The 23,426-nt window shown below is 33.3% G+C and overlaps 1 pseudogene; it reads right to left on the bottom strand.

Moving 5' to 3' along the window:
* Positions 1-1,168: 1,168 nt before the first annotated feature.
* Positions 1,169-23,426, bottom strand: part of LOC121495131 — a 130,201-nt pseudogene continuing 107,943 nt past the window's right edge.

Raw genomic sequence — 23,426 nt, 5'->3', positions numbered from 1 at the left:
GCAAAGGGAGAGAGAGAAAGAACCTCAAGCAGTCTTCCCGCTGAGTGCAGAGCCCGACATAGGGCTCCACCCAGGGCTTAGTGTGGGCCTAGATGTTAGGACCTTAGATTATGACCTGAGCTGAAATCAAGATTCAGGCAGTTAAGTAACTGGGCTACCCAGGAACCCCCCAAATTGTGTGTTTACCACTGCATTTATGATCCATCATGACGTGGCATGTATCAGTACTATTGATTTACTTTTTATTGTCAAGAAGTATTCCACTGCATGAGTATACCACAAGTTGTTTATTCCATTCTCTCCTATTGATGAGCATCTGAGTTGTTTCAAATCACGGGCTATTTTGATGAAGCTGTGAAAAACATTTTTATAGATCTTTTTGTGGACCTATGTTTTTATTTATCTTGCATAAATACTTAAATTAGAATTCCTGGGCTGTGGGGTAAAACAGTTATGTTCAACATTATAAGAAATTGCAAAACATTGATTCAACGTACTTGTACAATCTTACATTCCCACTAGCATATATGATAGTTACAGTTGCTCCACAACTTTGCCAACAATTATCATTGTCACTCTTAACAGTTTTCCATTATAGTGGATGTAAAATTGTACATATTCATGCTTTTAATGTATTTTTATTGAATTACAGTTGATATGTCACTGCAGTTTTCATTAATATTTCTCTGGTGATTAGCATAGAGACTTTTTGTACATATTTGTGCTTACTGGTCATTCTTTTAAAAAAAACTTTTAATATTTATTTAATAGATTGCCAACTTTGTCTCCCCCCTCCCTACACTTGGAATTTTATCTTATTTCCATGTTGAGTAATGAAACAATGACAAAACTAATAAGAATACAGTACTTCAAAAAGAGAAGCTAACAGAGCTCACTTTCTTTTAACAGGCAAAATTTAAATATATTCACTTTAGAATGCACACCAGTTTAGTTACTAAAAAATTCAAATGACATCTTGAAGTATGTCGACAAATCCAGGGTGTGTAAAGAAGAGCTGAGACACTATGCAACTGTTAAGAGGGCTCTTGGCACTGCATCTTTTGGACACTAGCTGAATCCTGACATGGGGGAAGATTTTAGCTAATGCTATATGGAGATACAGAAAGTATTAGGTTAACTTAGGGCTGTAGGAACCAAACACAGAATACTAAACACTGAGGAGAGCATCCACCCCAGGAAGTACTTTACTTTCCAGGAGCTCTAAACTGGCATCGCTCCCAGGGCTCACATGGCTGACCTTATCCTCTGTGTTCCATTTGGCACAGCAAGTGGCAGTGTCTTTGCGACTTATGATGGTGATGCAGCCCCTTCAAGTGGCTTTCACCACCTTATCAATGAGGGTCTTGTTTCCTTGGTCAACAGCTTCCCAATCAAACATGTCCACAAGTCCATTCCACATAATCTGCTTATTTAAGCAACTGCCTCAGTATTTCTTGCTATTCTTGGGACTATAGTACAAGTCCAGCCAGCCAGCAAGTATGCCAGAGATCCCAGTGCCTTGTCCAGTCTTGGCATTCTCATCAAACTTGTCAGCAGTGACTAAGTCAATAGGTAAGGTAATCCTCATATCATTCTTCTTTGACAATTTTGGCTCTGTCTTCACCAATTTCCAGGTTGTTGAGCACCTTAAAGAAAGCAAAAGCCACTCCACCACCAATAATCACCTCATTGACTTTGTCCAGCACATTATCTATTAGCTGAATCTTGTCTGAAAACTTAAGTCCACCTGGATGGCCAGGAAAGGCTATTCTGAGCTCTCTGGTATTGACAAAGGAGTTCAGTTGCTTTATCAAGAAACCTACAGCTTTCTGTGGCAGACTGATTCCCACCATGGAGCTGTGGGTTTGGTGAGCGGTGCTGAAAGCATCATTTCCACAGACATCCTCTTCCTTGGAAAGTGAAGCTTGGAAGGCTTCTATTTTGGCTCAGTCTTAACCCTATTCTCATAATTATCTCTTTCCTTCCCTTCCTCCATCACATGAAAGCAAAGGTTCTCCAGCCGGATGACAGACCCAGCAGCTGGGTCAGCACAAACTTTCTTCACTTCCAGGCCCATACAAAATATTCTTGCTCAGCAGAGATTTGAATTCTACGGCAACTGCTCCAAAGAGAACCTGTCAGGTATAGGGGCACTCTCAGGCCAGCCTAGATGGCTCATAAGAACAATTGACTTGGCTCTATTGTTCAAGCAGGATTTGTTGCTTTGGATGGCAGCCTTGATTCTCTGGTTGTTTGTTATCTGGTTGTTCTCATAGAAACACTGCAGTCCACTCTTATAATGACCTACTTCCCCTTCATGTCCAGTTTGTCCACTGTATTGCCAAGACATTTTTTTCTAACAAGCTGTCTCGGCAATACAGTGGTGGTGAGGCTTAGATTTTAAACAACAGCATTATTGGCTATTCTTGTATCTCCTTTTGCTAAGTATCTTCAAAAGTTTTACCCTTTTTATTGGGTTATTTATAAGATTGACTTGTGAAGTTCTTGATATATTCTAGAAAAAACCATTTTTCAGATTTATGCATTTTGTAAATATTTTGTTTAATTTATGGATTTCTTGATGAATTCTTTTGAAAGAAGTTTTTAATATTGATGAAGTGCAAATTATCACTTTTTATAATGACTGGTGGTTTTTTGTTGTGTTAAAAAAATCTTTGCCTACTCAAGGCGACAAAGACAATTTTCTATGTTTTTCTCTAGAAGATTTATGGCAGTAGATTTTATATTTAGGCTTTTGATACATCTTGAAGTAATTTAACTTTGGTGTATGGAGTGACCTACAGAATTGACCCAACACTATTTGTTTAAGGGGACTTCATTTCTACTGAGTGGATTTAATTTAGCGTCTTGGCTAAAAATAAGTTGTCTCTCTAGGTACTTACATCTGTGTCTATATCTAAATCTAGAGTCTCTCTTTTGTTCTACTGATATATTTGTCTCATTCTTTATACCAATGCCACAGTCTTTAATGTAACTTTATAATGGTTCTTAAAAGAAGGAATGTATGTTTTTCCATTTTGTTCATTGTAAAAATCTCCTTGTAATTCCATTTTAATTTTAGAATAGTTCATGAATTTCCTCAAAAAATCCTTCTGGGATTTTGACTGGGAAGAATTGAATCTGTAGAGCTCTGATTGCTTTTAAGGTTTACTATTTAACTTTTGTTTTCAATAATTGAACTATGACATATCACAGTCTTTTTGTATCTATGTTGCCTGAGTTTTACAGAACTTCCTCAATCTTAGCCTTGAATCCTCTAATTAGTTTAAAAAAAAATCTCGGTTACAATCTTCACAACTATTGCTTTTGCCTGATTAACTCTTCCGATTTTAAGACTTCAATTACATTAGACATTTATACTATATTCTAATTGTCTGTTATAGTCTCAGGTTTTCCATATTTCTGGAGCTTCTTGTTTCAGTTTGGACATTTTCATTTGACCTATCTTCTAACTCACCTATTCTTTCTTCGGCTACATCTAATTGATGATTAAACTCAACCACAGTTTAATAAGATCTCAAATAGTGAAATATTAACTTCGATTATTTTAAGTTCTAGAATTTCCAAATTCCAAATTTTCCCATCATCTGCTAAAATTTTCCATCTTGTCACTTAATTTCTGATAATATTTATTTAAAAGTTATGTACTGTAACTCTAACATGTGGTTATTCTCTTGATAAATATCAGTTGCCTGCTTTTTCTCTTGTGTTTTGGCCAATTCTGAACTTTTTGTGCCTGATTACTTTGTATTGCTTATCAACATTCTATACTATTAAAAGCAAATTTATATCAATTAGTTGAAGCATTAGCGGATGCTTTCTTTTTCCAGAGAGGAATTATTTTTGTTATTGTTGAGCAGCTGGGTGCATCACCATAATACACTCAGGAATTGAGGTGATTTTAAACTGGGCATCAATTATGAGAACTGATCTAGTTTACATTCGCTGTTACATGTAGAATGTAACACCTTTAGGTATCAACTGAAAACTCAAGTATTTATAAGAATGCTTAGCTCCTCACTTTTCCCAGCTATATGAAAGTGTCAATGTTTTGCTCAGTGTCTTATCCTCTTATCAATGCTTTAGCATTTATCATTATTTTTAATGGGAAAAGTAGCTCTAGACACTGAAATTTTCTTCCTTGGTTCTTGGTTCTCTCAGTTGTGCATTGGTAGTCTTTTTACATTGGTAGGTTTTTTTGTGTGTCTTAAAATAGATATTTAAAAACATATTTTCCTAGCTTATTTAGTTGTTCTTAGCAAAAAGACTGTTCTTAAGTGTCCTAGTTAGTCATTGCTAGAAAAAGAATTTCTTTATCATCTCTCTAAAGTAGATTTTTTTACAAGTTACTGAACCAGCTTTAAAAATATATATTAAAATATAAGTCTTTCTGATAAATTTAGAAGAGGCAAGGTTTTCCTTATTTAGAATCAGTTCATTTACATCTGGAATCTTTAATTGGGATATGTCAATTTTTAATTGGTAATTATGGGCACTGCTTAATGATAAGGAACATGTAACACATAAGTGTAACTTACTGAGAATAAAAGAGGATTTTATGATTAAATGACATTTGGGTTTACCTTTGAAATGCATACACACAAAGTATACCCAAACCCACATAACAAAGACTTAAAAAACTGAACTGAAATTTAAACCACTCCCCATAAAAGACAAGACAGATCCTATAGTTTGAACATAACTGGACTAATTTTCTCCTGGCACAAAACCATCCACATCCCCAAGACGACTATAATAGCAAACAGAATCTATACAAAATAGCATGAACAGTGACCAGCATAAAACCCAAAATTAATTGACATGGAAAGACCTAAGAAATGTGACCCTCTTTCTTTCTTTGAGAAAAAAAGTGTGCAAGTGGAATGGGAGAGAAAGGGAGAGAGAGAATCAGAAGCAGGTTCCATGCCCGGTGTGGAACCTGATGCAGGGCTTGATGACATGAGCTGAAATCAAGACCTGGATCCTTAACCAACTGAGCTATCCTGGCACCCAAAAATGTACCCATTTTCTAAAAAGACAACAGATGCAAAGCCTAAGATGACCCAGAATTTGGAACTATGATGACAAAGTCTTAATACTAACTACTACTATGTGTTAGAACTTTCATAACAAATACATATAGAATAAATACAGGGATAGGAAATATCAGCACAGAAATAAAAATATTTTTAAAAAATGAAGTTTTAAAACTTAAAAGTCCACTATCCTAAATAAAAGATTTACTAGATGGGCTTGATAACAGAATATACATAACAGAGAATGGTGTCTGCAAACTCAAAGATAGATGAATAAAAATTGTTCAAACCCAAGAAAACAGGAAATAAAAGATGATTTAAAAATTAAACAAGAAAAAAAATTAAACAAGAATTAGGTACAAATGAAACCACAATAAAATACCTAAAATAAGTGGATTTCTTTGATTTCTTGAAGGAGAAGATAAAGAGATGAAGGCACAAATGGATTTAAAAAGAAACATTTGCAAATATCCTAAATTTGATGGAAAACATAAATTTATAGAATCTAGAAGATCACTAAATTCTAAATAGGATAAATTCTAAGAAAATCATGTGTAGACACATAATAACCAAATAGCAAAATCCAAAGATATCTCAAAAACTAAACACATTACATGAAGAGGGATAATAATTTGAAAACTATGGATTTCTGATCAAAATTTACCTAGAGTAGTCAGTATATAGACATTGGTAAGGTACTGACATGAAAAATAGAAACAAAATAACTTTCAGCCCAGACTATATATATCCAACACAAATATCCTTCTAGAATAAAGATAAATAAAAGAATCAAGGAATCAATCTCAAATCAAGGAACAATGAAAACAATTTATCGTCAGCCAATCTAAATTACAGGAAAAAAATAAAGTTCTTCAGGATGAAGGAAAATGATACTGGAGGGACTACTGAATCTTTAGGAATGAATGAAAAGATTGAGATAATTATAAAAAATGTTTTTTAAAAATGCAACTGATAGCTAGATACAAATATCAAGGTCTTAAATTAGATATTTGCCCCTGATTATTGAGATTGGTCAAGTGTGTTGTGTCACTCAGATGCTTCCTTTTAGAACAAAAGTACTCATTTCTCCACATGCCAGGACTTGTTGGCTACTAAAGGCTCACAAGTGAGACCTACTCAAGAAATGCCCTCATTCAAGGAGAGCTTCCTCATCCACTTTGTGACTCTTTCCCAGGGGCCAACCTCATTCAATGAGCTCTATATTTGGGTATAAAAGCCCATCTGCTTTGTCTCAATTTGGAACAACCCTGAAACGTCATTGCAGTCCCTCAGCTCTCCACAAAATCAGCTGATAGTCTTTGTTTTAATCACACTACAGTTCAAATTTTTTCAGTCTGCATGATCTTATTTCATTACTCCTTGTAGATGTGATTTCAAAGGGCCCTCTCCAGCAAACTTAGTGCATGCAAATCTGTTTCCAGTCTGTTTCCTGGGTAACCTGACCTAAAAGAGTTTAACATATACAGAACCCTTGTAAAGCTGAATCCTTTGTAAAAAAAATGAAAGATGAGGGGGCGAGGAAAGAACAAACATCATAGTAATTTTCACTTGGAGATAATTATTTAGATTGTTTTTCTCAGTATGATTGGCTAAATAAAACACATTCATGGAAATCCTCTGAAAGGCAAATGATAGTGTGGAGACTTGCTTTCTATCTAAACGCCATCAACTCTAAGATCTTGTATGGTTTCAATCTACCACTGGTCTCAATGCCAAAGATAAAATAAATAGAACACTATTAGAAAGTGAAAAAAATGAGAAAATGCTCTTTTGAGCCATAAAGAGTGTAGAGAAAAAGATGCTGAGTTATCATAAGAAGCAATAGCTATTGACTGGCATTCACAGCAAACAGACCAAATCTTCTTTTATAGGCAATGACAGATTCATCCTGAAAAAAAATCTCAAATTCTTTCCTTAGGTCAAGCCATTAAAAAAAATCACATAAACACTCAATCACTGTAAAATGTTGAGGATTAAAGATATTTTGGTTGAGATTTTTGCTTATCCTATTTCTACTGGTTGAAAAAAAGTCCAGTCATTCATAACAATTCCTTTCATTATGGAACTAGGTACACTATTGCATATAGTATCTCATTTATATTTTGTTATTAACCACATAGTATATTATTGTAGAATTATTGAAAAATACTTTGATGCCTGGGTGGCTCAGTCAGTTAAGCTCAGTTCATGATCTCAGGGTGGTGAGACCAAGCTCCACTGGAGCTCCACTGGACGTGGAGCCTGCTTACTATTCTCTCTGTCCCTCCGCCCCTCTCCACCCACCCCAATCTCTCTCTCTCTTAAAAACAAACAGAAGAAGCAGAAATTGAATAACAGATTATAGGTAATCCAGACAGACATTGCAGGAGTCATGCTTTATGTTGCCTTTCTAATATTCCTTCCTCCCAAAGAACATACTATTTCTCCTCCAGGAACCTCCAGACCCTCTCTCCCCATATGAAATATACACATGCATATGGCTTACCCTATCCTTTACTTTAAAAAAGTAAAGTGGTTATCTCAGGCCTAAATAATCAAATCCCAAAATGATTGGTTCAGTAATAGTACCTGCATCATGACAGGCCAATAAATGTTGGGGTATTGTAAGCAGAAATTAAGGAAGATTTCTTTATTTTTTCTAGCTGAGAATGCTAAATGGTAGGAAATGTTTTTACATATGGCCATTTTGGCCACCATATGTGGTGGTCCTTCCTGAAACTAAAACTAACACAAATAAAGCAAAATAAAGCTAAAGCCTTAGAATTCATGACATCTAAGCCTTTAAATTCGGTTGTATCTGAATCTCTTTTGAACTTTTCTGTTTGTGTTAAATAGTCCCTTTCTTAAGCATACTTGAATTTTGTTTGCATTACTTACAACTGAAAGAGCTTCAATAATATATAACTGTTCATAATGCTGATTATTTTCTCCTGGCTATATTTAAACAAATGTACACAGTTTAATAGATAATAGGAAGACAACAAAATTGAGAAATATTTCATTTTCTCTACATAAAACTATCAAGTATAGCAGGTAAGGTAAATATTATTAATCATATCTTACAGACAAATCAGAGAACAAGGAACAAAATCAGATTTTGAACTGAAACTCATGTCTTTTTAACATTTGGTATTTTATGTGTTATATGTATGTATGTATTTATGTATATATGTATATATTTATATTTATATATATAAATATATAAATGACACGACATTGTCCTTCAACTTTCTCATCACCTTAATAAATTATTTCCTAGATATTAATAAAAATTACTTACCATGTGAGAATGAAAATGAAGGAAGAAATTATGAGCTTATAAAGACTTTATCAATCCCCAAAATTAGAAATCTAGAAAATAATGATATTGAAAAGGGAACCAGGATCTGTGAGAGTTTGGATAAAGGTTTGAAAGCATCCATTCCTTCATTTAACATGTGTGTCTCATGCCTTCTTGGTTCAGGGCCTTGTCAGAATACTGGGAATTCACTGTGATCAGGCCCTATCTGGCCTCTGCCCTCATGGCATTACAGAAAGAGACAAAACACATCCAAGTGTGTACACAAATTCCAACTCTGGCATGTATAATGTATGAGAGATATTTTGGTGCAAATGAGTTCATAAGATGATTTGATGTAACGAGAACTAAGGAATGCCTTTGAGGGTAATGATGCTTAAACTGAGATCTTGAGCATTAACCAGCTTAAAAGGGAGAGAAAAGTGGTGGCTTAGCAGTTGAGCATCTGCCTTCAGTTCAGGGCGTGATCCTGAGATCCAGAATTGAGTCCTACATTGGACTCTTTGCAGGAAGCCTGCTTCCCCCTCTGCCTGTGTCTCTGCCTCTCCCTCTCCTTCCCCCTGTTCGTGCTCTCCCACTCTCTCTCTCTGACAAATAACATCTTAAAAAAAAAGCACACATAGAGAAAGAGATTGTTGCAGAAGAATATAAATGAATTAACAATATTTTCTTTGCAATATGTAGCCTAACTTTCTCTTGCTTCAATTTAAGCTATTTTAAGACAATACTTTTTCTGTGCTAATCTTTCCTAGAACTGTACAATTTAGATGTGGAAGAGATCTTAAAAATATTCTAAAATAACACTTCACTTTTAAGGATGGAGAAACTAACCCCTGTCCCCCATTTTGATTTGTACAAGTGCACCCAGTGAAAACAGCACAAGTGATTAGTTATTTTTCAAAAAAACAATTTTTGCCAAACTAAATCCCAATTTCTATATCTAACCATTATCTTGTCAATCTTTTAATCCTTTCATTGACTCTCCACTTTTCCTATATCTTTGTTAAGCTGTAGAGCTCAAAGTGTGCCACACAGTACCTAATGACAGCATACCAAAATAAAACACAGTGGGTTAGATTCCTGCAGTTTTTCACATTATCCCTAAAATATTTGTGCCTGAATGTTGAGATGCTATCTGAATAACCTTATAAATTTTTCACCAATTTGTAAAATTTTCTGTCATAATGCAACTATAATTGATTTTGTACATTGAGATATAGGTTTTTCAAAAAAATCTATTTTTATTAAGAAAAACAGTCCAAACAGTTCTTTTGAAAAGAGACCATAGATAAGAAAGAAACAAAGAATGATATTTGTTACTAGAGTGCAAAGCATCTGTTATTAAAGTAATTGTTGAAATATCAGTTTTGCTATTAGTTAATTATTTCACAATAAATTGCCTAATAATTAATAGATTTATTGAGAGCCTCAGAATTCACACTGGTTGTAAATTTATTCAAACATTTTCTCTTGCTCTTTTTTTTAAAGATATATTTATTTATTTATTTATTTTAGAGAGTGGAGGGGCAAGGCAGAGAGAGAGGGAGACATTCCCAAACAGACTTTGTACTGAGCACAGAGCCAGATGCAGGGCTTGATCCCATGACTTTGAGATCATGACCTATCGTGGCACCTAGGTGGCTTAGCAGTTGAGCATCTGCCTTCGGCTCAGGGCATGATCCCGGGATCCAGAATTTAGTCCCACATCGGGCTCCTTGCAGGGAGACTGCTTCTCCCCCTGTTTGTGTCTCTGCCTCTCAGTCTCTCTGTGTCTCTCATGAATAAATAAATAAAATATTTTAAAAAGAGAGAGAGAGAGAGAGAGATATCATGACCTGAGCCAAAACCAAGAGTTGGGCACTTAACCAGTTATTTCACCAAGGTACCCCTTCTCTTGCTCTTAAATCCTTTTCAGAATCAGTTATAAAGTTTAAATCTGTCTTGATTTTTATCTATCATCTTTCCTTTATTCTTTTTTGGTAATGAAATGGATTAAAAATTCTGAGCCATCTCAGAACCATCTTTCATCTATCATGAAAAATTATATCCAGAAAAATACTGCTTTTGAATAAAGTATCACATTAAAGATAAAGTAACAAAAAAGCAAGCAATTGCTTCTTCATTATTGTACATCAATTAATATATTTATTGTAATATAGGCATATAATAAAATTAGTGTATAAAAATATATAATGAAAAGCAATCACCTTCCCATTTCCTTTATTTTGCCATTATTTTAATTTTTATTCTTTTGTAACTTTAACAATATTTTTACAGCTCTATTTCTTGTGCCATAACCCCCAGTAAATGACAGTTCTGTCAAGTTAAACCCTTACTTTTCATCTTCTCCCACTAATTTTCACCTCTTACCTTTTCTCAAGTGTCTGTTTGTATATTTTAAGGTTAAAGCTAACATTACATTGTATATTCATAATCTTTACCTGAGCTTTTGTATAGATTTATTAATAAAGTTTAAAACTAACAACCTGTATCAACATTATTATGAGTGTCTTAAGTTCATGTAAGTATTTGTCAGATTGAGACCTTTCTAAACTACTGATCCAATATTATGATCCCCAAGTAGCTCTGAGGACAATATTCCTAGGTAAACAGAACTGCTTTTTTTATACTCCTTTACTTCAAACCATTACATGCATCAATTTGATTCCTATTTGCTTGGATAATGATTTTCCTATGCAAAATTTGATTTTGCCTGACCACTCTAATTGCTTTTCCTTTTTCTTCTTGACCAAAAACCAAAATAACTACAAGCTTCACCATAGCTCCAATCTATCATATATATTGACAAAAATATCATATTGTATAAGGTCTTTTTCTGCAAATACATAAATTCCAAAGTGCTATAATCTGCTCCAATTTAAGATCAGAGTCACTTGGTAAAAGATTATTACCCTAGAATTTCTCAGCACTCCTACATCACATCGACATGTTCTAAATCTCATAAACTTGGTTTCCTTGGCTGTCTTCTTCATTTTGCTAGTGTATTTCAAGAAAATCCTATGATACACAAATGGTAAATGATAAGGGTTTTGAATATTTTAAATATCCCAACCTAATGGTATTTTGGGTGGGTATAGAATTCTAGATTTGATATAATTTTTTTTTCCTCAGGACTTTAAAGACATTGCTTCATTAACTTTTATCATTCCATGTTCTGATACCTGTCTACTTTACTTTGTACATATCCTATCTTGTCCTTTGGTATTTTTAACTTAATAGTTTTAGGATTTTTTTAATCAGTGTTATTACATGTGACTTAGTGTAGCTCTTTCCACATTCATCAGTTAATCCTTTCATTTTAAAGACATAATTCTCTTCCTCTCTGGAAGATTTTCTTGTGCAAATTCTTTGATGATTTTCTATATTCTTAACTTTCTCTAGGGCCATAATTCAAATGATGAATGTCCTATAATATTTCTCCATTTCCTCCCAAATAAATACCTATGCTCAAATCCTAGTTTCAAGTTCTGGTTCCAGAGGAAACCAAATCAAGTCACCAGGTAACATGAAAACAGACTTTAAACTGCCTCATACATTAAAGTATTAAATAAAATTAGTCTTTTGGGGAACTGAGAATGAAGTTATATATCTGTATGTTGAAGTAATTATTTAATTTCTGAAACTGTTTTAATCACCTGAAACTGTACAGTTTCTTTCACATTTCTGGAAAGTGATTATCAGAAATCAATGGAAGAAAATGAAAACAGCTGTACTACTTTTTTAAATAAAAAAAATAAGAAATCAATCTATATTTTTCAGAGTTGTTAAGAAGTTCTGGGTTCTGGGTAAAGGTAGAGGACTGCAAGTATAACATAATTGCCATTCTCTAAGCACAAAAATATGAACTACCACTCTCTCGAAAAAAAGAAATAATAGCAAAACCAAACCAAAAAATACAAACAAGTAAAAGAGGATAACCTAACATAATTTGCTTGAACAACTTGTATACAAGGAAATAATAAAAAAAAAAACCCACAGAAGAGTCTTTAGCAGATAATATTGGTGATAAACCACTTGATTCCTAACACTATTCTCATGCGTTAGCCCCTTTACTAATTAGTTAATAAAATCTCATGACTACTCACTATAAATGCTTTCCAAAATTTGGAATGAAGCAACTGAGTAGACATCCATTTTATCTGTTCTTTTTGTGTGGAGAAGTAATGGAATCTACATGTAAACCCAAGGAAGATAACAAAGGGAATAACTCAATTAACTAAAGATTCCAGGGCTACCTATCAGAGGTGAAAAGATTCCAAAGCCTATGTTTTCCATGAAAAAAATCCAATTAGAGAGACTGAAATCTGCTTCAGGACTTCTGCTTCCAAAACTTCTTTTAAGCTCTCCTGACTCCCCTCACCTTCACACCCATTACCCTACCATTCTTTCTTGATCTGCAGGGATGTGGTTAAGATACACAATCACCAACTCTCATCTCTAGCTTGGAGGGGAAGACAAATTAGACACTAGAGGAGAGAAGTCGAGATCCATTCACTCTAAGACCAAAAGAGTTAATGGGCAGGATATCATTAGCAGAATCAAGATGAAAGAAAGGCAGTAATAATGCAGATATAATTCAAAGGACAGAAAACGTGAAGAAAAAAAGAAGGCAGAAAGGGAAGGAGCAATGGAGAAATTTAAAAAGGAGGGGAAGTAGGATGTAATAGGAAAGTAAATAATCAGATTCAGAAAACATTAAAATCTCAAATAGAACGAAATTCCTCATAATTGCTTCACAAAAGAGGACAAATTAGTAAGAATATGAATTTAACAAAACAGCATATAACAACAATAAATAAATGACAGTAGGAGATGAAAATCACAAACAAACACTGCAGGGCAAAGGGGTGTCATCATTACAATGCTAGACAATAAGTTTAAAAATAGGAAGGAGTGGGATGCTTGGGTAGTTCAGCAGTGGAACATCTGCCTTCAGCTCAGGGTATGATCCCAGAGTTGTGGGATCGAGTCCCACATCAGGCTATCTGTGGGGAGCCTGCCTCTCCCTCTGCCTAAGTCTTTGCCTCTCTCTGTATGTGTCTTTCATGACTAAATAAATAAAATCTTTTAAAAAATAGGAAGGATCCAAATAGAAGAAGAACTAAATCATGATACAAAAGGAATAATTAAGGTAAGCAAAGTGAATACAAGTGAAAAAAGTCAAAAGAATTTAATTTATCATGACATTATTTCATAGAAAGCTGGCAAAGGAGATGGAATTATGTAAGAATTCTTTTTTCTTTCAATAAAGAAAAACTATAAATTTAATAATCTTTCATGTTTCAAAGTTGATGCAGATACTTCACTTTTAGAAAGAGCTTAGTATCCCAAAGATGGAAAAAAAAGAGAATTCTTTAAGCACCCAGAAAGGAAAACAAAGTAACCTAACTAACTAATAGAGAAAAACCAGGCTGGCTGTCTATGGACATACCTGTGGCAAGATTCGATGTCCGAAGATAATAGAGCAACATCTACAAATGTCTGAGTGAAAGCAAATATAAACCAAGAATATTATCAACACTGTAAATGTCATTCAGTTATTTGAAACAAAAACAGACAGTTGTGGGTGGAAAGGAGACCTGTGAGAATATCTGTCTTTACTGCTCATGATAGGGAAACATGAGATAAAGAATAGAATCCAACTACTAATGCATTTTATAATCTCTTTTTTCAACCTAAAGGATCATTTATTAATATTTCTTGCAGTGGAAAAATATTTATTTGAAGTTCATTTATTTACTCAATTTTGAGGTTCTCATCTATTAAATTTAAAATTTCAAATTACTACTCTGAAATTAAAAGTAGCTGTAATTATGTGACCTCTTTATGCCTATTATTCTCTTTACCTCTCTACTACATGTAAAATATGAAATGATAGTCACCTAATGTTCATAGCAGTGGGTTGGGTTTATAGTGTATTTTGTTGTTATTGTTCTCATTTTCATCTTGCAATTAATCACTGTGTAATTGTTTAATTATTTAATTGGTTACACTGTGCAGGTATAATTTTAATAAAATCAATAGAGTAGTAAGTTGAGATAGAGAGAGGAGCAAAAAAAGGAGGAGGAAAACAAGCAGAGTAAAGAAAGCAAATAGGCTAAGATTTCCACAGGAAGGGAAAATATGGATCAGTGTTATTTTGCTATATGTATTTTTCTGAACTGTGTAAATATTCAGAAGTAGTTTTTTAAGTGAAATCAACATTTTATGAAACTCTGTGTTCACAGCTAAATATTCCTACAATTAAAACTTCTAAGATTTTAATTCCTACAATTAAACTTCTAAGAAGTTTAAGAAATAGCCAATTATTTCTAAAATACTGTGTAAGAGTCATTAAGCTAACCCACAGCCAGAAAGGGATTAAGGGGAAGAAAAGGAGGGAAAGATGTTTTCTCCCCACTTTCTCATCACAAAATGTATTAAGGACTGATTATATATTTATGAAATAGCAAATTCCAATGTCAGAGAGATGTCAGTCTTCTCGTCTACCCAGACTGATTCCAGTTTGCCCTCATATCAGCTATGGCATGGAATTGAATCCTCTCACTGGTTTCAATAAGAATTCTGAACATATTAATTTATTTTGATAAATTTTATGGCCTTTACTAAAATTATATGGTTACTAGGTGTGTTCAGGTCACAATTGCAACATATTTTACTCAAAAAGTATCTTTTCAACTTTTTTTAAAAGCTTTTTTTAAAAAGACTTTATTTATTTATTCATGAGAGACAGAGAGACAGAGAGACAGAGAGAGAGAGAGAGAGAGAGAGAGAGGCAGAGACATAGGCAGCTCCATGCAGGGAGCCTGATGTGGGACTCCATCCCAGATCCCAGGATCATGCCCTGGACCCAAGGCAGGTGCTCAACTGCTGAGCCACCCAAACATCCTGTAACTTTTTTGTTCCCTTAAGTTCCTTTGTTGTATGTTTTGGGCAGTGAATTTATTTATTCTTTTTTTTTTTTTTTTTTTGAGAGAGAGAAAGGGCATGAGAGCACATGTAGAGGGGTTGGGGAGGGAAGGGAGAGGGGAAGAGAGAGAGAATCTCAAGTAGGCTCCACACTCAGCACAGTGCCCAATCCAGGGCTCAGTCTCATAACCCTGAGATCATGACCTAAGCAAAATCAAGAATCCGATGCTTAATGAATGGACTTGAGCCACCCAGGCATCCTGGCAGTGAATTCTTTTTTGAAATCCTTTTGCCACAAGGCAGTGCCTAGGCCCTCTTATACAAACTTCTACTCTAAGATATTCCTAAGGTAACTAAAATCTCTCTCATCTTTATAAAGCATGGATCTTCAAACATGGCTCAGGTCCTACTGCCATGTTTCCATGCCCAAGCCTGTTACTGCAAGGAGCCACCAGTTAATTATAAATTTATTACAGTAGTTTTATGCACTTGGAGACTTTTAATATACGACAGAAAAACAGTATTGATTCATTTTGATTTCTCCTTGAGGTAGACAAATTCTACAGTGGTTCCCAAAACACTGGCCCCTTTCTGTACATTTCTGAATAATCAATCTTCTTCCCCTGGGTATAGGTGAGACTGGTGACTACCATGAAAGAGTCATTGCCTTAAGTTACACCATATGACAAAGTTAGTGAATGTGATAATCACCCACATGATTATGCTATGTTAAATAAGACCTTGCCAGTGGAGACTAATGAGAGCTCTTCCTGCTGGTTTTGCAAAAATAAAGTGCTGTATTGTGAGAGCACCACATGGCTAGGTTTTGAGGGCAGCCTCCAAGAATTGAGAGTGAACCCCAACTAATAGTCATGAAGGACATAGATCCTATAACCTCAAGGAAATTCTGTGAAAAATACTGGTGTGATCTTGTAAGAGGACCCTAAATCTCAGGTGAAACTATAACCCCAGCCAATACCTGAATTTCAGCTAGGTGAGAACCTGAGCACAGGACCCAGGTAACACATACCTAAACACTTAACTCACAGAACGTGAGACAATAAATCTTTGTTCTTTGATGTTATTAAATTTCTGACATTAAAAACAGCAGCAAAAAACAGGATATTGGTAAGTGAGCAAAATTAAGTAAACAATAAAAATTAGAATATAGAAAACAAATTAGTGGACAAATACATGTAGGAAAAAGTAGACAAAAATTCAGTAGAAATATAGAATATTTACACAATTACTATCAATCACTTTGAATGAGTTGACTTTTATAAAACAATACAGTCACCAAAGGTAGAATACATTTTTTCATGTTCTCATGGAATATTCATAAGATTCAGCATAATTTGGACCATAAAAATGTCTCAGTTAACTTAAAATAAATTTAAGAAGATTAAGTTTAAAACCAAAGGGAATTTTAAGTGAAATAATAAAAAACTGAAAAAAGCTAATGAGGTAAATGACAAATAATAGATATATAAAGGTAGAAGTTGCATCTTTGGAAAAAACTAATAAAACTTATGAATCCCTACTATGCTAATAAATTCAGAAACTCAGATAAAATAAATTCCTTGAAAAATAAAAATTACAGAAACTGCAAATATCTTCTCCCATTCCATAGGCTGCCTTTTAGTTTGATGATTGTTGCCTTTGCTGTGCAGAAGCTTTTTATTGTGATGGTCTCAACAGTTATTTTTGCTTTTGCTTCCCTTGCCTCAGGAGAAATATTTAGAAAGAAGTTATATGGCCATGTAAAAGAGGTTACTGCTTGTGTTCTCTAGGATTCTTATGGTTTCAAGTCTCACATTTAGGTATTTAATCCATTTTGAATCTATTTGTGTATATAGTGCAAGAAAGTTGTCCAGATTTATTCTTATGTAGGTAGCTATCCAGTGTTCCCAACACCATTTGTTGAAGAGATTTTTTTCCCATTGGATATTATTTCCTGCTTTGTTGAAGTTTAATTGACCATATAGTTGAGGGTTCACTTCTGGGTTTTCTGTTCTTTTCTATGGATCTAAACCTATTTTTGGGCTAGTACTATGCTTTTTTTTTTTTATGACTACAGTTTTATAATAGAGCTTGAAGTCTGGAATTGTGATGCCTCCAGTTTTGTTTTTCTTTTTCAAGGTTGTTTTGGCTATTTGGGACCTTTTGTGGTTCCATACAGATTTTAGGATTGTTTGTTATAGCTCTGTGAAAAATGCTGTTGGTATTTTGATAGGGAATGCATTAAATGTATACATTCCTTTGAGTAGTATAGACATTTTAAGAATATTTGTTCTTCCAATCCACAAGCATAGAATGTCTTTCCATTTCTTTGTGTCTTCTTCAATTTCTTTCATCAGTGTTTCATGGGTTTCAGGCTATAAGTCTTTCTCCTCTTTGCTTAGGTTTATTCCTAGGTATCTTATGGGTTTTGGTGCAATTGTAAATGGAAGAGATTCCTTAATTTCCTTTTGCTGCTTCAGTACTAGTATATAGAAATGCAACAGGTTTCTGTATATTGATTTTGTATTTTGTGACTTTACTAAACTAGTATATTAGTTCCAGCAGTCTTTTGGTAGAGTGTTTTAGGTTTTCTATATAGAGTATCATGTCATCTGCAAGAAGAGAAAGTTTTACTTGTTCCTCGCCAATTTGGATGACATTTATTTATTTATTTATTTATTTATTTATTTATTTATTTAAGACTTTTATTTCTTTTTGTTATGTGACTCCTGTGACTAGGACTTCTAGTATTATGTTAAATAAGTGGTGAGAGTGGACATCCTTGTTTGATAGTAGAGGAAAAGCTCTCAGTTTTTCCCTATTGAGGATGACACATGCAGTAGGTTTTTCATATCTGGTCTTTATTATGTTGATGTTATACTCCCTCTAAATCTATTTTGTTGAGGGTTTTTATCTTGAATGGATATTGTATTTTTTTTCAAATGCTTTTTATGCATCTATTGAAATGATCATTTAGTTCTTTTCTTTTATTAATATGGTATATCATTTTGATTGATTTGTGAAATACCATATCTGATGAAGGGTTAGTATCCAAAATATATAAAGAGTTTATAAAATTCACCACCCAAACACCAAATAATTCAATTTAAAAATGGGCATCAGACATGAAAAGACATTTTCCTAAAGTAGACATACAGACAGCCAATAGACACATGAAAAGATGCTCAGTATCACTGATCATCAGCGAAATACAAATCAAAGCTACAGTGAGGTATCATCTTCCAAATGTCAGAATGACTAAAATCAACAACACAAGAAACGATAGGTGTTGATGAGGATGTAGAAAAAAGAAGAATCCTCTTGCACTATTGGTGGGAATTCAAATTGGTGCAGCCACTCTCTGAAAAACAGTATGAAGTTTCTTCAACAAGTTAAAAAGAGAACTACCCTATGATCTATCAACTGCACTACTAGGCATGTATCCCCAAAATACAAAAATACTAATTCAAAGTGATACACACAACCCAATGCTTACAGCAATGTTATTTACAGTAGCCAAACTATAGAAACATCCTAAGTGTCCATTAACTGATGAATGGAAAAGAAGATGTCGTGTGTGTGTGTGTGTGTGTGTAATGAAATATTACTCAGCCATAAAAAAGAATGAAGAAGAATGAAATCTTGCTATTTGCAATGACATACATGGAGCTAGAGAGAATAAGTCAATCAGAGAAAAACTAATACCACATGATTTCACTCATATAAGAAATTTAGGAAACAAACAAATGAGCAAAGGGGGGAAAAAGAGACAAATTAAGAAACAAACTCTTAATTACAAAGAACAAATTTATGGTTACCAGAGGGGAGAGGGTGGGGGAGGATGGATTAAATAGGTGATGGGGATTAAGGAGTAGACTTGTCATGATGAGCACCAGATACTGTATGGAATTGTTAAATTGCTATATTGTAAACCTGAAAATAATATAACACTGTATGATAACTAACTGGAATTAAAATAAAAACTTAAAAAAATCCCACAGAAATCTTTGAGTCTAGATCCTTTCACTTACGGGTACTATCAAACATTTAGGATAGAAATAATATGAATCTTTCAAATTAAAAGAAGGAGCACAAATTAACTTGATTTATGAAATCAGCATAACTGTGATAGCACAACCTGACAAAATAAAGGCAGATCAATTAACATTCATGATCATAAATACAAATAGCTTAAGGCAATATCAGTAACTAACATCTAACAATATATAAAAAATAATATATCATAAACATGTAGAATTTATTCCAAGAATACAAGGTTAATTTAACATTAGAAAATTAATCAATGTAAATTACAGTGATAAAATGAGAGAGAAACATAGTATCATTATAATAATTGGAATGATAAAAGATTTTCAGGAAAATATAAATAGAAGGAAAAGTGTTCAATCTGACAAAAAGCACTGGTAAGATAAACTAAATCTCTACTTAATGTGAACCATTGAAGGCTTTGCCCCTAACATAACAAACAAGAAAAGGTATCTTCTCCCACCACTTCTATTCAACATTGTACTAGAAGTCTAGCCACTAAAATGAAACAAAAAAAAAATAAAAAAGGAAAGGAAAAAAATTAATATTTTATGCATTATTTATAACATAAATATGTATATAGGAAAATGTCAAGATATTTTTTTAAATACTGGAATTAGTGAATTTAGCAAGGCCAAGGGATATAAAGTCAATAATCAAAGTTCAATGATAGGTCTATATCTCATTAGTGAGCAATTGGAAAATAAAATTGTAACATACAATCTGCATGTCTAAATATCAAATAAGTAGGTATAAATTGAGTGCAATCACTACCTACACCACAAACCATAAACAATTGTTGAGAAAAACCATAGATGATCTAAATAAATGGAGAAATACACCATAAGATGGATTGAAGGACATCACTTTCTGTTCTCACCAAAACAAACAATTGGTTGAACTAAATCCCAGTCAAAATCATTGCAGGATTTTTAAAGAAACTGACAAGTTGGTTCTAAAATTTATTATGAAAGAAATAAAATAAAATAAAATTTATTATGAAATGTTAACAATATGATATACCCAAACAATCTTGAAAGAGAACAATATTGACTTTTACTACTGAATTTCAAGGCTATGTATGAAGATTTAGTAATGAAGATACTGTTCTATTTGTGTAATTAAATAGATTAATGTAACAGAATAAAGAGTACAGAGATACCAATACATATTTTTCTAACTTATTGTTGACAAAGATCCAAATCCTTTCTGTAAGAAAAGGACAATCTTTTAATGAATACTGTTGAAAAGCTGGATATCTGGAAGAAGAACGATGAAGCTTGACCTTATACCCAAAAGTTGAATTAAAAACAACCACAAATTGTAGAATATAGAGCCATAAAGCCTCTTAGAAGTATCTTTATGATCTCTAGGATATATAAAACACTAGCCATAAAGGTCTCTTAATATGGATAAATTAGACTTCATCAAAATATAGAATTAAGAAAATAAAAATGGAAGGTAGAGATGTGGATATTTATCTTCAATATATACATCTGACAAAGAACTTATATAAACAATATATATTTTTACACTGCTATAAAAATAATGAAAATAACAAAAATATGCATATATTTAAATAGACATTTCACAATAGAAGATGTACAACTGACCAATAAGCAAGTGAAAAAAAAGGATCTACGCTACTAGTCATCAAGCACGTGCAAACTGAAACTAGAATTAGATTCCATTTTGTACACACTTACATGGTTAAATTTTGAAAGGCTGACAATACCAAATGTTGGTAATCAGGTGGAGCAACTGTAGCTTTCATACATTGTTGATGGGAGCATAAAATATTACAGGTTGGGATATATGTTTGGCAGTTTCTTAGAAAGTTAAATATATCAGCACTCTATGACACAAAAACTCACACTTAGATCTTCACTCAGGAGACATAAAGACCTATCTAAAAATAATTTTTCAAAGAAGGTTCTTAGCAGCCTTATATACAATAGCAAAAGAAAAAAAACAATCCAAATGTCTATCTTCAGAATAGTGGTATAAACAACATGTGTAGCATATTCATACAATGGAATACTACTAGTCAACAATAAAAGGAACAAGGGTTGATATATGTAGCAACATGGAGTCATCGCAACATTATGTGGCATGATAGAAACCAAATACTTTTCTATGAAGTCACAGGATTGGCACAAGGAAATTTTGGTGACAGAAATAAGATTGTGTGGACTCAGTGAGGAAATTGACTAGGAAGGGGCAGGAGGATGATCATAACGTTTTTTGCCTTGTTTTGGGGTGTACACAACTGTTAGAATGCATCAAAATGAACATTTGACATCTGTGTCTTTCTTCTATTGCATGTGAACTATAACTCAATTCTAAAATGTGAATGGGATTCTTTCACAAATGTTCAAGAAGTGTTATTTTTTAAATTCTATTATTAATTTTACTTAAGCATACAGATTGGTTTTCCTCTTAAAAAGCATTTTTAGTACTTTAGCAACAAAATGCCCTCCCTGGAATAAAGTGCTATTATGATTCTGCCAGAGAGAAAATACTGTTATTGTGTCTCCTTAAATATTATTATATGGATAGATGATTTTATAGAGATGAAATTACCCATGTCTTTAGTACTAATTCTGACAGCCACAACAATACAAGTAATTGTATCTATCATTTCTTTAAGTGCTTGGGTAAGTATTAGGCACTTGATCTGTTATCTCTGGTAGTTCTCACAATCTGATTTCACCAATGAGGAAAATAAGCTCAAAGAAGTTATATAGCTTCTCCAGGGTCACATGGAATATAAGTGTGAACTGGTTTTTGAAAAGAGATCTAATTGCCCAGGCATTATTATGCCCAATATGCAACACTGGCATTTAATTAGACACGTGACATCATTCCTTTGACATAAAAAGCTTTTATTGATTTTGAAAAATTGTTACAGATGACTGTATCAGTCAGAGTTTAATAAGAGATAAAATACCACTAGGGTATTATACACACACAAACACATAATAACAATTATCCAATATAAAATAATATTAACATGTTATAGAATTATATATGTGTCTACTAACAGCAATTTATATATGCATCTACTAACAGCAATTAAATTAAACCATGTTCATGGAGGCATCTGGGTGGTACAGTTGGTCAAGCATCTGGCTCTTAGTTTCCACTCACATCATGATCTCAGGGTTGTGAGACAGAGCCCCAAGTTGAGCTCTGCCGACTGAGTAAAGTCTACTCAAGATTCTTTCTCCCTCTCCCTCTGACCCTCCCTGCCACTCTCTTTCTCTAAAATAAATACATCTTAAAAAAACATATTAATGGATCAGAAGACTAAATATTAAGATGATTCTCTACAATATGTTTTTTAGATTCAACATTAAATCAATCAAAATCCCCACAGGATTTCTGTAGAACTTGACAAATTGATTATAAATATTACATGGAAATGTAAAAGCCATAGCTAAAACAGTTTAGAAAATGAATAACAGAGTTGAAGAACTTGCACTATATGGTTTCAAGACTTACTATAGAGCCTACAGTAATCAATAAATTAGAGTAAGAATACACATCATGGTCAATAGCACAAAGAGTCCAGAAATAGGTCTACCCTTATACAGTCATTTGATTTTTCCCCAAAAGTGCCAAGGTCATTCAGTTTGGAAAGCATAGTCTGACAAATGGTGTGGAAGTTATTGGGTATCCATAAACAAAATAATTAACCTTGATCTTTACCTCACATGATACACAAATATTAACTTGAAATTGACCATAAACTAAAATATTATAGGTGGAAATAGAAAATTCCAAAAGAAAACATGGTAGGAAATGATTATAACCTTGAGATGGGCAAATATTTCTTAGTTTGGACAGTTAAGTGCAAATGTTAAGGACAAAATAGTAAATTGGATGTCATCAAATTTAAAAAAAAAATTCTCTTCAAAAGGCACTTTTCAAAAAGGAAAACAAGCCATAGAATGGGACAGAGATGGAATATATGTAAATAATATATGATAAAAGACTTGTGTTTAGAATATAAAAGGATTCTAAAACTCAATAAGATGATAAACAACTCAATTTTAAAATATGGGCAACAA

The sequence above is a fragment of the Vulpes lagopus genome, chromosome 7, assembly GCF_018345385.1.
Source record: "Vulpes lagopus strain Blue_001 chromosome 7, ASM1834538v1, whole genome shotgun sequence".
In the NCBI taxonomy this organism is placed as follows: Eukaryota; Metazoa; Chordata; class Mammalia; order Carnivora; family Canidae; genus Vulpes; species Vulpes lagopus.
This window is presented reverse-complemented; position numbering and strand designations above follow the sequence as displayed.